The sequence below is a fragment of the Lepisma saccharinum genome, chromosome 1, assembly GCF_977018435.1.
Source record: "Lepisma saccharinum chromosome 1, izLepSacc3.1, whole genome shotgun sequence".
NCBI classification, from domain to species: Eukaryota; Metazoa; Arthropoda; class Insecta; order Zygentoma; family Lepismatidae; genus Lepisma; species Lepisma saccharinum.
In genome coordinates this window covers 126,125,478-126,131,553 of record NC_139229.1, presented here as the reverse complement: position 1 = coordinate 126,131,553, position 6,076 = coordinate 126,125,478, and positions in this window count along the sequence as shown.

Here is a 6,076-nt window from a genome sequence, read left to right as displayed (position 1 = left end):
CAATAGGTATCCAGGAATATTCAATAGATATCCATTGGATGTCCCATGAATATCTATTTGTCCGCAAACATGTTTATATTCCTCGGGTTCCAAATAATTTTCGGGTGAATTTAGTTCAATCTGTAGTTCTTGTCACCATTCCAAAGCTACCGAGACACACGCGCAGGGGCGTGATACCTTGAGAGATTTGTGACACTATAAGCGAGTATTGAATCGATTTTAGTCTTCATTGTATTGTAGCGTTTGTAATTCTAAGATAAAATAGTTTCAATGCCTAATAATAGTAACTAAGTTTATAAACGCTTATGGAAGAGTTGCAATTATTGTTTCAATTGCACGATAAAGTATGAAAAAATATCTATGTTCATTTTCTAATATCCGAAACGCATCCTGTTTATATTCATTATAGATATCCGGTTTTGGACCAGATTTGGCAATGAATTGGATGTCCAGAATGAGATGAGTCTTAGATATCAAGTTCTGAATATATAAATAATCCGTTACGCAACATCCCTTGAAGGGCCTAGGCGTACCTACCGACTGCCGGTCTCCCTCCCACGCTTTCCTTCGACACCTCTAAGCGTGGGGATCTTCAACCAGTATTGAAATAGTCGGGGGGTCGGCCCGACGTATCCCCAGCCGTTATAGTAGGTCTCCGTGACCGTATTACGTCTCACTCGGAGCTCCCCAATTTCCTCACGATGGTGGGTTGCCACCGGCCCTATACGTAGGCCGAATAAATTCCGACTAGAGCCGGATTCGAACCTACGCCGTTCCGCAGCGAACGATCTCAAGACGAGTGACCCGCTCGGCTACGGAGGAGGACTCCAGTTCTGAATATCCAATGAATATCCAGAATTAAATATCCCTAACTGGATATCTAATGAATGTCCAAAGGACATCCATAATATCCTGGATCTGATCTGGACATTGTGGATATCCAACTGAGATCCCTTGGAGATTTGTGCTGTGTTGGACACACACACAATATATAGAAAGTCAAGTTTGAAAGTTCCTCTAATATTGAAGTACAATCACTGTTCATAAATAAAGTTTTCATTAGAATAGGTACGTATTTAAACAAGAAATATATTTTTAGTTTCTAATTTTTAATTATTTAGATGTAGAGTTCCGCTCATTGTCGATCTCGGTCATAGTGGAGGTGGCGATCCTCACCATACCCCTTTCAGCTGCACCACTTCCTCGCAATGTTGTCTCCTACCGACTGGACCACCGCGGTTCTTCACTTGAGGCGGGTTGGAGAGGATTTACTGAAATATTTTCCGAAGTTCCAAACCTGAAATTGCTAGGAATTGATTGCTAAACGCATCTCATTATTTGAGTGTTAGCTAGGAAGTAGACAGCACATTTATATGTAAAATATAGGGTGGGAAGGGCTGGAGATGGCAACCGGAGGGATGGGAAAAGACTGCCTCAATCAAATAGTTCCTTATTCAATAAGAGACTGCTTCCTTATTTGGTAAGGGATGAAACTGCCTGATTGAAAGTAGTATCTTGTTCACTAAGGGGTTGACCGGTGTGGGAGAGGTCGGGAAGGGAGGAAAAAACAGCATAGTATGTGCTGTTGCACAGGAAGCCCCCAGAAGCTTTCATTCAAACATGATTATGTGAATGACATGATACGTTAAGAAAGAAATTTTGACATTGCCAAGTTCTGTAATTGTTAATATTAGATGGGTGTGGAAGGAGGGGTATATAATTGTTTTCCACATTATATAGGATGTAATATCACAGATAAGTTAATCTGTGGTAATATGTTTACTTACCATGGAATAAAAGAGAGGGTAGAATCATAGGTGCTTGGATATGATTGACAATATTTTACAAATGAAACTCAACAATAAAAATAATACCACATATAAACATTCGGGTAGTTATAAAGGGTACAACTTTTATGAATGCACCAAGGAAATTGTTGACAATTTTCTGGTCAAGTTCTGCTTTGGCATACAACGTTTCCAAGTAATGGATAATGTTATTGCAATTATATATAAAGCCGAATTGTCTTTTAATGCAGGTGTTCCGCAAGGGTCAATATTATCAACAATTTTATACACCATATATACGGCAGATATGCCTATACTCCGGGAGACAATGTACATACTCAAAACTTAAAGCAAGGAACGAGAACACCACTAGTGTACATAACTAAAAATTTCAATGTAATGATATTATTGCAACAGTGCTTTCCGAATCAATGGAAAACGGCACTTATATGTCCGATATTGAAACGGGAAAAAGTCCCCTTTTCCTCATCAACTCGAAGCCACATCAGCAAATTATTTGAGAAAATTATAAATGAACATATCTGGACAACAACATTAGAAAATGATTTACTGCCCAACTTCCAGCATGGTTTCAGGCCGAAACACAGCACAACAACGCAATTAATGAGAGTGGTAGAAAACATAACAACAAACCAGAACCGAAAAGAATACACAGTAGCAGTTTTCATGGATATTGAAAAAGCCTTTGATAAGGTATGGACTGAAGGACTATTATACAAACTTGTAACGAACCTGAGAGTTTAAGGTTTTATATTTGTAACAAGTTAAGATTTTTAAAATGTTTATTACTTGAAATAATGTGCAAGTTGTCACAGATAATTATAGTTAGACTGATACAGTTGTAGTTGGAACTTTTATGTATGTTTATAAATACGTGAAAATCTGTTCGTGTTGACGTCACTTTCTCATGTCAGCCGAGGAAGTGAACCCACCTGAATGTTCCTCACCTGACGACAGTCGGTGTTTGAAGGTGAAGGTGAAGGTGAAGAATCAACAAGAACTTGGTAACAGTTAATGGAATGCCGGAATAATGTAATTGGTAACTATTTTAGTTTCATTCTGGCTATACTCGAAATAATAATTAAATACAGAAACTTTCGTGTATTTATGTTTGTCTCGTCCAACGTTAATTCTATATTAAGAAAGTGTCTTTAGTGATTGTGATGTGATTTAATATGATATAGAATTGTTCCTCTTCAGGCAGAAACGTAAGCAAATCTGTGCGTTGCTTGTAAGTACACATACGATAGAAAATATAAGTGCTTATAAAAACTACGTTTAACTTTGAATACTGTGTTGTGTTTCTTTTCTACTCAGCAAGCCCTGATGATTTGCAGATTCTCATGTTCCCGACTAAAGGAGTAGCGGACTAACTTTGTGATGACTGGTGTACAGTGTCTCTCAAAAGTTTTAGGACAACGACATTTTAAACTAGGCAACCCAATTTACACAAGGCTTTGGTGGGTTGCGTGTAGAGTTAGGCTCAATTTCAGGGTTGCCACATGCACAATAAATATTTATAAAATACGCGAAAGAAATAAAAACAAGTATTAGTGTATAAAAAGTATTAAAAATATCAATATTATATCGCAGTTGACAAAATTCTTTCTGAAAGAAAAATAATAGGTTTTCTAGCATTTCATCGCTGATGAGTCTACATAAAGGAGAAGAGGTGAGAGAAAACGAGAGGTGACAAAGGACAGGAGAAACAGAAAGCGAGGGGAGAAGAGGAAAAGTAGAGGAGAGAAGAAAGAGAGGATAGACGAGGAGAGGAGATGTAGGGAGGAGAATGGAAAAATATTCTAGGAGAGATGAGGAAAATGGAGCAAAGAAGAGAAAAGAGAAGGAAAACGAGATGAGAGAAAAGTGGAGAGTAGAGTAAAGGAGAGAAAAAGAGAAGAACGAAAAGAAGAGGAGAAAAGTGCGTGGAGTCGGAAATCTAAGACAGGAAAGGAGATACGAGGAGTGGAGATGAGTGGGATGGAGATAAGATGCGAGAAAAGTAGGGAAGGCGATATGAGATAAAAGCAGAGCAAAAGGAGGGGAGAGAAGAAGGAGAAGGAGAAGGAGAAGAGAAGAACAGAAGGGACTGAAGAGAAGAAGTAGTTGCAGAAAATATCGTCTCAGCGTCAAGAATTGATGCATTGGTCAAATTATCGACATGAAACATTCAATAACATTTTGAAATGTATTGGAGAATGTATTAAATCGGTGCGAAATTCCTTTTGGCTTAGTTCAGAGCAAGGTAAAATCTTCCATGTAAGATCTTTGATTTTACCTGCGATTATACCACTAAAAACGTGAATGTAATTTTAATATTTATAAGAATTATCCAATTTTTGTCCAATTCTCGGTTCGTTGAAATGGAGATTTTGTAATTTAATATTTCCCCTCCCCCCATCGTTAATTCCAAACTGAATCATTCCGTTTCACACGGGGTGAACAATGAACACAATGGGATAGGTCTAAAACTTACGAAAATTTTCTCCCACAGAAAGGGTTTGAACCTACGACCATCAGATTGACAGGCCTGAACGTTAAACACTACACTACAAGCTTTCGCTCCTGAAAGTAAGTACAGTGGGATCCATGAGTATTACCGTGCAAATTGTCCATCACCATGTTCGTGTACTTTATTTGACTCAATAAGAGCTTCAAGAATTAAAATAAAACTCAAAACAAGCCGTTGACAACTTCTGCACCAGCATACATAAAAATCCATCGCTTAAAATCACATAGGATCTAAGAGAGAAATTAATGAAAATAGTCATTGACAATTTGCACGGTAATACTCATGGATCCCACTGTACAAGGAGCTGACCAATGTGAAATGTAGATGCAACTCTCCTCCTACATGTAATGTGCAAACAATACTTGTTTGTAATAAAGAAAACGAAGGTAATACGACTCGGAAAAAACATTTAATGGAGAATTGCACATGATGAGAACTTTTCATTTGATATTTGCGGAGGTATCCTTGCATTGAACTCGACTGGGAAAAGGGGTAAAATTAGTATGTCCTGAATTGCCACAAATATAAATAGTTATTTCATTAATATTTGTCAATGTCTTTGAAGCAGTACGCAATTATCGTTAAAGTATTATAAATCACGATCTTATACATGAAAATATCCCTTTGAACGTGTGTCAATTCATTTATTTGTTTATTTTTTTTTATATATAAATTCCATTTGTAGCTACTATACACTGCTATTACAATTAATGTTACCATGCTCTTGTTTGTAATAAAAGGAGAATTAAAAAAAGAACACCTCCTAAGGAGGATCGAACCTGGGACCACAATCAATGCTTTCAAGAACACTAACCACTACACCACGCCCTTACTTTCGATTGAAACAACAATTTTTAAGTATTCTGTCTCTCCAATATTGTAAATGAAGTTGGGTATACATGTGGTTGAACTTTTACTTTAATATTGGATTGCTTTCTTGTAGTATAGCAGATATCTTCGAGAAATAATTTTCGAAGTGATGAAGAAAAACGAGAATATTGGTAGTTGTGCAAATGCGAGTTATTTCTTCTAACTTACTATTGTGATTAGACATTATTAATGAAAAATATCTAGAGGCTTGAACATTGCAGGACGATGTTCTTTTCCTGTGATACTGCAACATACGAAATGCTTGTTTACTGACGCAAGTGTCGTGTTCAGAACAGTCTTATGAAATGTATTTGCTGTTGCGTAAGGTAACACGAAATAATTACACCGTTTGCGAACTACCAAATCTGCGCAACGTTAGACGTAAACAGGCGGAAAATTTTATTCTTCACACTTGACAGTATTAGTCAAGAGAGACTCGTGGGACACTGTGTTAAGGTGCTGGAGTAAATCCTTCTTATTTTTCTTCCTCGAAGGACAACAATTTTTATAGTAGAGCAACAGTAGTTCCGCTCTTTCTTATTTCTTTTAAATTCTTCCACATTCCTTTCATTGGGTTAAATATAAATAAAAGTATTGCTTGCATTTCTGTCATTGACGTAGACCAGGCCAGTACGCAGGATTTCTTTGAGGGAGTGGCCAGACCCTAATATATATATGTGTGTGTGTGTGTGTGTGTGTGTGTGTGTGTGGGTGTGTGTGTGTGTGTGTGTGTGTGTGTGTGTGTGTGTGTGTGTGTGTGTGTGTGCGTGTGTGTGTGTGTGTATGAGAGAGAGAGAGAGAGAGAGAGACAGACATTACAAAATAGTTCAAATAGTGCGAGCGCGATTCAAAAGTCATGATAATTCTATGTTTAGAAAAGAATATA